Below are 10,000 nucleotides of genomic sequence, written 5' to 3' on the forward strand. Positions count from 1 at the left end.
GAGAGAGAGAGAGAGAGAGAGAGAGAGAGAGAGAGAGAGAGAGAGAGAGAGAGAGAGAGAGAGAGAGAGAGAGAGAGAGAGAGAGAGAGAGAGAGAGAGAGGTACAGTAAGTAGATCACAGCATGCAGTTACACATAATTATTCATATTCCATACTTAATAAATAATAACTTAGTCCTGCTGAATAATCCACCAACACCTAATTGTAACTGCAGTACACACCAAATGCATAACACATGAACAAACACACACACACACACACACACACACACACACACACACACACACACACACACACACACACACACACACACACACACACACACACACACACACACGCAATACCATCGGAATGTGCAGGTGCGATAAGCGAGGCAGCAGCAGGCAGGTAGACAGGCGGGCAGGCAGGCAGACGCTCATCTGGCTAACGGCAAACTTGTCTCATATTCAGAGACTTTGCTCGTAACTTGCCGGCAGGTGAGGTAAGGCAGAGATACTTGGACACAGCACGGTATTAGTGGGGAAGTGTAGGAAGCGTATGTGAGAATATCTTGCGTGGAGGGGAAATGGAGGATGATGAAGGCTTATCTCGTGTTTCGAGGAGAGTATGGAAGGGGAGTCAACACGAGGGAAGTAGATGAAGGATGAATGAGGAAAGCGGTGTTGGAAGAGAAATTGTTTCCTCTCTGAAAAGGGTCGAGTGGTAGCTGAGGAGAAGAGAAGGGCGCTATTATGAAGTCATTAAAAAGGGATGAGAGTCAACACAAGGAAAGTAGATGACGGATAAATAAGAAATGCGGTGTTGGAAGGGAAATTGTGTTTCTTCTCTGGAAAGGGTTGAGTGGTAACTGAGGAGAAGGGCGCTATTAAGAAGTCATTATACAGAGATGGAGGAAGTGGACAATAAAAAGAAGGAAGACGTACGCAGAGGAGAAGGTAACAAATGATAGGCAGCACAGGGATAGAGAAGGAGGAAGAGAAAGAGTTACAAAAATAAAGGTGAGAAAAGAATGGGACGAGGAGGAAGTGGAAGAAAAGTCAGACTTAAGGAATGTAGGAAGAAGGAGGGGGAAGGATGAAGAGGGCTTGGGAGAAGTGGGCCAGGTGTCATGTTATGAATATGCTGCCTCGCTCGCTTTGTGAGGTTTTTGTGGCGTGTTGTGAACGTGTAGCGTGAGGCTGGGCTGCTTCCGGGTGACAAGGAAAAACATGTAGATAAATAAATAAATAAAATATAAAAATGCATGGACTTGGAAAGGCTGCGCGCTTACTCAAACCTAGAAAAAAAGACAAAGAAAAAATCCGTACTTTTCTTAAGTTTGGAGTAATTAACGCGTTTAATGAGCGTCGCCTGACCACAGTGTAATACAGTCAGTTTTAAAAGTGTCAGTACATTATGAAGAAGACAACACAAACACCAAAGAGAAGAACAAGTCGCCCACCCACGGCTAACATTGTCCTTGGTGACGTCAGGAGAACGATGGTGGTGGAGGTGATGAAGGTGGTGATGGTGGTGGTGATAAGATTAGACCAAGACCGAAACTAATCTTGCTAATTCTTATTTTTTATTTTTATTTATTTTTTTGTAAGTTTAAGCTGAGGATCGAAATTGTTCTTTGATCTCAAACTGTTCTTGTACGTTTGTTTACTCGTAGACTATATAAATCCACCTCTTCCTCTTCCTTCTTTGCGCATTCCCTCCTCCTCCTCCTCCTCCTCCTCCTCCTCCTCCTCCTCCTCCTCCTCCTCCTCCTTGTGCTTTATTTTATTATAGTCTACCACAAAAAGCTCTTAAGGATCAACAGGTCTGCTGCTGTCTATTTTCATTTGTATTCCTTTATCTTCATTTTCCTCCTCCTCCTTCTCTGCCTCTTCCTCCTCCTCTTTCATTCTCTCTTCCTCCTCTTCCGCCTCCTCACGCATATGCCAGGTCATGCTCAAAATCATCAGGAATGAGAAGAAACAAAGTGCAGGAATGAGAGGCAAAGCTTGACCAGTCCTTTGAAACACCTGTAATCAGAAACACCTGGTCGGCACACGTGAAATTAGAGGGATGCCTTGTCGTCCATTTAACAGCAAGTCCCTACAATTTAATATTTACCGTGTGGTGTCAGTGTGCCACGTGAGAGAGAGAGAGAGAGAGAGAGAGAGAGAGAGAGAGAGAGAGAGAGAGAGAGAGAGAGAGAGAGAGAGAGAGAGAGAGAGAGAGAGAGAGAGAGAGAGAGAGAGAACTTGTATATGTTTAATTCAGAACTCGGTGTATCCATGTGCCTCGCGTCCTTAGGTGATGGAGTAATTACCATAGATTGTGTTCTAACCGGCGGGCCCATGTTCACTTAGCGCTCAGAGGTTGGTGACTCTCGTGTACCGCTCAGGATGCTTTCATATTCATAGCGAAGAAGGGAAGCGTTGTCACGAGCCGACTAAGTTTGGTAGCCGCGCAACACTCACTTTGTCCCCCGTCGTGGTCAAGTTACGGGATGTCTGCCCCCTTCCCTTGCCTTCACTACACTACATTGCTTGTTTTAGATTAGATGAGGGATCTTGAAAACTTCTTAAGGTAACAAGTTTGCTGCGAATTACTCTCTCTCTCTCTCTCTCTCTCTCTCTCTCTCTCTCTCTCTCTCTCTCTCTCTCTCTCTCTCTCTCTCTCTCTCTCTCTCTCTCTCTCTCCACCACGACGAACCTTGTGTAAAATCAGTAAGATATATTGTCAGCTCAAGTCTCCCCTGTCATGACTTGATGGGCGGCGTCATTAACTTAATGGTCGCACTCAGAACAATGACAGCCTTCCTTCTCTGAACCAGGACAAATTTCCCTCCTTGCACCGTGTGTTGGAAGTGTTTTACGTGTTTGCTGGCGAATTTTTATACTGAGAGAAATGCTTTGTACGTCAGGAAAGTATCACTTAATTGAGTTATTCTTGCAGTGTCTTTTCTCACAATGGGATTAGGATTTCATAGTTAAACTCGAAGAAAAATAAAGGAGAGGAATTCATGTTGCGTCTTGTCTCAGAAATGTGTTGGTGTGTTTAAGATGAAGTCGGACAAAAAAAAAAAACAAATGAATAAATTAATAAATAAAAAAATAAGGGAGATAGATTCATATTGTTCTTTATCTTGCCTCAGATGTGTGTTAGTATTTTACAGTTAAATAAAGTCAGACGAAAGTAAAGAAGATTCATTCATACCGTACGTGCACATACATATCCTGTCTTGAAAGTGTGTTGGGATTTTATAGCTTAAGTCAGGCAGGAAGGAGAGTAAAAAAAAAAAAAAAAAAAAAAATTGGCTGAAGTGCTTTCTGGGTCACGCGAACAATAGATTTACACGTGGCTGCTGTGGGAGGCAGGAAGACTCAACTGTGGCTGTTCCTTTTATACCAACAACAACCTCTCCTATGCCTGAGACTTGGCAATGGGCTGTTGTATTTCTGATGGCTTCATCCCCTGCAATGATCACTTGAGCGCACCCTTGTCCTGCAGCCCTGCGTTTATAAGGTTGACTATCAGGAACGCTGTTATAGCAGTGTGTTCTGAGCGGGAGTCTTCCGGGCCCATCAGGTGACCTCGTTTCATGTCGCTGAATGAATATTAATACTCTAATTGGGCCTCTCGTTGCTCGAATTGACGCTAAGTTTAGTGCAGTCGAGAGTTCGCTTGATAGGAAACGCGGCTTAGACATGAACAAAGAAGAAAAATGTGATACCGTGCGAGGAGTCTTGGATGAGGCAATCTGTAACAGCACTATACCTATATCGGTGCATCGCCGCCTCGGAGATGTGTGGGGAAAATCACGTTCATCCAGCCCAGCATATTAATATTTACTCAATACCAAACATGTATTAGATGCTGAAAAAAAATCTCAGGAATACACTGGGAGGATGACGTCACGGGTGATATAAACAGTAAGTGAACTTTACCTTGTGTCGTTTCCTAGGAGAATGTAACGAGGCTTTCTGTAATAATAACATCCAGTCTCGCAGCTTACGCGAAATGAAAATGAGTTTGAAATACTGGAGTGATAATATCCAGTCTCGGAACTCATATGAAATAAAAATGAGATAAGAAATACCTGGAATACGCTTGGAGGATGGAATAACAAATAATACCGTTAATAGTATAGCAAGAGTGTTAAATGTCTTGATGTCTTGATGTCTTGAGAATTTATAAGGGACTTTAAACTTTCTAGAAGAGAAGCATACGAACTGTGATGGCTACGTCCTTCCGGAGCATGGGGAATGACAGGTCCTCTCTGATGTCTGATGGAAGGTGAAAAGGGAAATACATCCGCCATTCCACATATTGTGTAAATTCTTGACGTGTGTCGATATCAGTTATTGATTCAGACAAGCAGTCAGTCAATCAGTCAGTCAGTCAGTCAGTCAGTCAGTCAGTCAGTCAGTCGGTGGGTCGGTCGGTCGATCCTCCGCAATGCATACGCGAAAAAAAATGCATAAATTGTTTTATAATTTTTTTAATTTTTTTTTATGGATGGGGATGATAGGTGGAAACAGGTAGGTATACTTCATTCAGGGACTGCCATGTGTAAGCCTGGTCGCTTCTTGCAGCTTCCCTTATTTCTTTTGATCTTATGTTCTTATGAATGTTTTCGGTGCGTTGCTCGAAGTTGCCAGCATTGGTGTCTGCGGGTATCGCTCATAACTTTACGGGGTAGGACTGAGGTGGAGGATGGGGAATGATGCGGGGCATAGGAGGGGAGGGTCGAGGGTTATACGTCTGCTGTAGAGTTTTATTGTTTTTTTTTCTGTGTAATGGATTATGGTGATGTAATATAGACAGGTAAATCTTTCAGCTGCAGAGAGAGAGAGAGAGAGAGAGAGAGAGAGAGAGAGAGAGAGAGAGAGAGAGAGAGAGAGAGAGAGAGAGAGAGAGAGAGAGAGAGAGAGAGAGAGAGAGACTGCCACCTGCACCTACTTGCAATATGACGCTTCTCCCTTTCCTCATTTGAGTGTGTTGGGCTTTACGTGTCAACATTTCGCTGGCTAGTATGTGCAGCTTCCCTGACCCACCAGGAACAACCTGCTAACGCCCAAACTATCACCCTGGCACCATTACTTGCTCCAACCAGGCTTGCATTGCTCTTTTACGTCGAAAGAAAAAAAAAAAAAAGAGATAACACGCAAAAGGCCATTCTATTTGTAACGAGAACAAAAGAGGAACAATATTTGCCTGGAGGTCGTCTGAGGCTTGGTATTATTATGTGCGTGCTGGTGTTCCTGAGAGTAGGTGGTATTTGTGCCTCCGCGTGTGCCAGGTGTGTCGGCAGACCGGCCATTGCACACGGGGATGCACCTGGGGAGTCACACCTGGCGGGGGAAGCACGCTGACTCACCTCTTAATTCCCTGCATGTTAGCTGGCGACTTCTTGGAGGGTCTCAATTATATGTACCGATTACCAGAGGGCAGCACTGTGGGCGTGAGCGGGAGGGTGTTGGCTGTCGTGTGGGCGTGGCGGATCAAACACCACACACCGCTGTAACTTCGGGGATGAGACAAGCTCTGGCTTCCAAAGTGAAATACAATTGTGACACTAACGCAAAGTAAACTCAAGAGCGCAGACTTTGAATAAACACTTACGAACGAACTCCGAGTTTGTCTTTGATCGTGTTTTAAGGACAAAGCGTGACCCGTGAGGCGGCCGCTGTACACCTGTTCTCCGCGATGCTACAACAACTCTGAGCTTACCACGCCCACGGTATAACACTAGTGGTGACGAGGCTGCTCTTGGCACACGCGAAAACATTGTGGGGCTCCTGCAGGTGTTCGGCGGGGGGTGAAGGGAGTGAGGAGGTCAGTAGGTGCGTCGTTTCCGTCGTCCTCACCACCATTGATGGAGACCCCGGGGTGCCTTGCGAGGGACATTTATTGATTGATTCAAGGCGCCGCAACGACTGGGTCAGAGGTGTACAAAGGGACAAACGCGCACAAGGCATCCCTCTCCTCCCTCCGCCCCTCCCTCGCCATTACTCTCTGTCGCTATTAATAGTGACCGACTTCACTCCTCCTGTCCACGCACAAATAAATAATTTTGTCTCGCCTCAGCGATGCCGCACATGTTCCTTCCTCTCCGCGCCCCAGGTGAAGTCATACATCCTTGTGAGCACCAGGTGGAGAGAATAACAGTGCCAAACGCGAATTACAAATGAAACTCAGCAAGAGATACACGTGGCGAAGAATAATACCACGTTTGTGTGTGTGTGTGTGTGTGTACCTATCATCCCTTCAGGTGTTCTGTGCCTCATTAGTATTATGGGACTCAGGTGTTGGTCACGAGTTCTTAATACCGTACTGGTTCACCTCATCTCATGCCTGAAAAAAAAAAAAAGAACTATGTAGGTGGCGACTGGGGACACCTGGTGGTTGTGGTGGTGGTGGTTGTGTTGGCAGTGGTGGTGGTGGTGGAGGCAGGTAAGAAAGTGCCAGAAAAAGTTAAGGCCGTGATGTTGGTCAGAGAGTAAAGGTGAGAGTGGTAGCGATGTGGTGCCTGACGAGGAGAAAAGAGACGGAGATGAGTTGAGGGCAGTGGGAAATAAGGGAATAGAAGGGATTTACTGAAGAAGTGATTGAGGGAATTTCTGAATAGCGGGAAACAAAGAGGACGTGAGGGTGTTTGTGTTTGTTGTTTATTGTGCACCAGACAAACAACATGTGCAGTGCCAGGTGACGAACGCACACACACACACACACACACACACACACACACACACACACACACACACACACACACACACACACACACACACACACACACACACACACACACACACACACAGAGAGAGAGAGAGACAGACACACACACACACACACACACACACACACACACACACACACACACACACACACACACACACACACACACACACACACACACACACACACACACACACACACGGTAACTAATTAACTAACTAACTAACTGTATAAAGAGTCATGAAGCACATACATATATACGTATAAAACAAATATGCTGTTCCTATTTCGCACCGAGTATAAAAGGGCTTTTGACAATAAATCTCACTTTTGAAAGAAAATTACCTAAATAATATATACAAACGGGAAAATGTATTACTCGAACTTTTTTTTTCATGTATCGGTGAAGCATATAAAAATCTGTCCTCGTTATATCATATGTTTTGATATACGTACATATACACAATATTTTTTCTGGCTTCCGTCGTGTCTCGAATTTCATCATGTATTTATTCATGTCAAGTTTGTATTTTTCTCTTATTCTTTTATTTCCGAATTTTTTCTTCCATGCATTATAAATCCGCGCTGTAATCTGAACGTTGCAACGTTGTAAGTAAGAAAACAGGAAAGGAGAAGAGTAGGGGGTTTGTGGTAACATGATCACTTGTTTGTTGAATCCTCTTCTTTCTACTGTGTATGATGAGAGAGAGAGAGAGAGAGAGAGAGAGAGAGAGAGAGAGAGAGAGAGAGAGAGAGAGAGAGAGAGAGAGAGAGAGAGAGAGAGAGAATAGTTTAGTTAAGTTTGCTAGGCACGTAAACAGCTCAAGATTAACATAAAAAGTTTCATGATACCGATGGGAGGAATAACTAGAATATCATATGTCACCAGGAAGATTACGAGCAGTTTATGATTGCAGAAGATTGCTTTTGTAGCAGAAATTGCATGATATTCTTTTGCTCCAGTTTGTTTTTGTGATTATTTGTGTGTGTGTGTGTGTGTGTGTGTGTGTGTGTATCTTATATGGAACCGTTCACCTCAAACACACACACACACACACACACACACACACACACACACAGAGAGAGAGAGAGAGAGAGAGAGAGAGAGAGAGAGAGAGAGAGAGAGAGAGAGGAGGGGAAGGGCAGGGGGGAAACGTCACGTACAGCACACTACCGTTCAAACCTATAAAATAATAACGTAGGGACATTCCAAACACACACACACACACACACACACACACACACACACACACACACACACACACTAAAAAAAAAAAAAAACATGAAATATAATTCTTCCAACCAGACCAAACTGATGCGTCACACACAAGCCGTAAATCACATCATGATAACAAGCGGCACAAATCCTCCCCTTAAGGCATCCCATCTTCGCTCCTTCCCTCGCTCTCCTCCTGTGTGTCAGTGAAAGCACCAAGCAGTGGAACAGGCGGCAAGTCACTCCGTTACCTCGCCAGTAAGGGCTGCAGGAACGCACTGATGCACTACTTCCGATGGGGTGAAGGAACGCTGGAGTGACTAGGAAGAAGAGGAAGGGGAGGAAGTGGTTGTGGTGGCAGTGAGACGAGACAGAAGTGAGGTGTCTCTGTGGTAGGAAGGACTCACCCGCTTGTCGTGCAGTTCAGTTTTACCCGCCAGAAAATGTGCTGTGTGTGATGTACAAAGAAAACGTGGTATGTGAATTCGCGTACTGTGGCACGTCCCGCCTTTCAGGAAGAATGAACAGTTAAGTAATTAAAAGACGGCGCATTCAACTCCGCGCTAATTAACGGCGTGTATTTATGACGGGAAACGGAACACAACTTTAAGATACGCACCGCAAGCTCCAGAAGGCACAAAGAAGCCAACACTGCATGAAATTAGTACAACGTGCAGCTTGAAGGAGACCCGGGGAATAATGAATGGAGTGCAGGCTGCCGGCAACACCGCGGCGCACTTCTTTACGACAGCGCGGGAAGGAGGCGTGCAGTACAGACACAACTGCTCCTAGTGGTGGGATGTCCTGCTGACGGAGGGTTGAGTGTGAGCGAGGCAGCTTATTAATTGACTGAATGAGTTATGGCGCCGTTATAGCGTTACATGGCGCAGCGGGGGTGAGTGAACGGACTTGAAAGAACCAGGAAGGAAAGGCATCAAAGAGGAAGTTTCGCGTGGTGTGAATATTTTAAGTTTATGAATGAAAATCGTTTGCAGTTTTAACCGCTGGAACTGAATGAAACAAATTTGACTCTGAATGATGTTAATTTACCTGCAAAAAGACAAGAAAAAAGAAAATGTCCAAAGTAAAAACGCTATAAGATAATAGATAAGAACGGAGAGGAGGAAGCGGGAAAAGAAAAGAGGAAGAAAAGAAAGAAGAAAGAAAGTAAGAAAAGGAAAGAACGACATATAAACTGTGAAATATATAATAATAAAAGAGAGAGAGAGAGAGAGAGAGAGAGAGAGAGAGAGAGAGAGAGAGAGAGAGAGAGAGAGAGAGAGAGAGAGAGAGAGACGAAGAGAATTATGAATTATCGTGACGCTGACTAAGAAGTGCTTTGACCATTACTGGATACATGCCGAGTGGTAAGTTACTGTATATATATATATATATATATATATATATATATATATATATATATATATATATATATATATATATATATATATATATATATATATATATATATATATATATATATATATATATATATATATATATATATATATATATATATATATATATATATATTGTATTAAACAGCAACATGAACAAACGAAACTTGCAGGCGTTCTCAACTGTGTGTCCTGCATTAAATACCAACGAAAAAAAAAACTGCAGCTGTTTCAATGCTTACAGAGGCGTGACAGGGGCAGCATTACGAGTGTTTTCACAGTAGGAACCACCACCACTACCACCACCATGAAGGAAAAGAACACAGTGCTTTTCTTCCCCTTTTCCTTTGATCTGCTAAGCAAGCAAGTCCGGTCGCAATAACCGTGCAGATCCCCCTCATGCACACTTAAGCTGTAAATCGTCCAGTTATACAAGGTCTTCTGGGTCCCTTTCGTTGCAGAGCACAAGGGGATGTTGCTCTCAGTAAAAGCGAAGTTTAGTCAAGTTACTGTGCCTTGCTCCTGCTTTTTTTTTTTTTTTTATTCATTTATTTATTCATTTTTTAATTTTAATTTTTTTTTTTTGCATGTAAGGGAAGTTGGTCAAAGGCTGCGAAAACTTTAAAGGCCCGCGTAATTACTACTCGCTAAAAAGTTATAAGAAAAACATGTGACG

The 10,000-nt window shown here is 43.8% G+C and overlaps 1 protein-coding gene across 6 annotated transcripts in view; it reads left to right on the plus strand.

Moving 5' to 3' along the window:
* LOC135105535 (uncharacterized) overlaps positions 1-10,000 on the plus strand; it is a 120,588-nt gene that overhangs the window by 91,516 nt on the left and 19,072 nt on the right. Inside the window, exon 1 of one of the 6 annotated variants that reach the window (XM_064013743.1) lies at positions 7,983-9,294. The exons of the other annotated variants lie outside the window; for them this stretch is intronic. The gene's annotated coding sequence lies outside the window, so the exon portion shown is untranslated. Of the gene's footprint in view, positions 1-7,982; positions 9,295-10,000 lie in introns of those variants that run through there. 6 annotated transcript variants of the gene reach the window in all.

This window comes from Scylla paramamosain, chromosome 12 (genome assembly GCF_035594125.1).
Source record: "Scylla paramamosain isolate STU-SP2022 chromosome 12, ASM3559412v1, whole genome shotgun sequence".
NCBI lineage: Eukaryota > Metazoa > Arthropoda > Malacostraca > Decapoda > Portunidae > Scylla > Scylla paramamosain.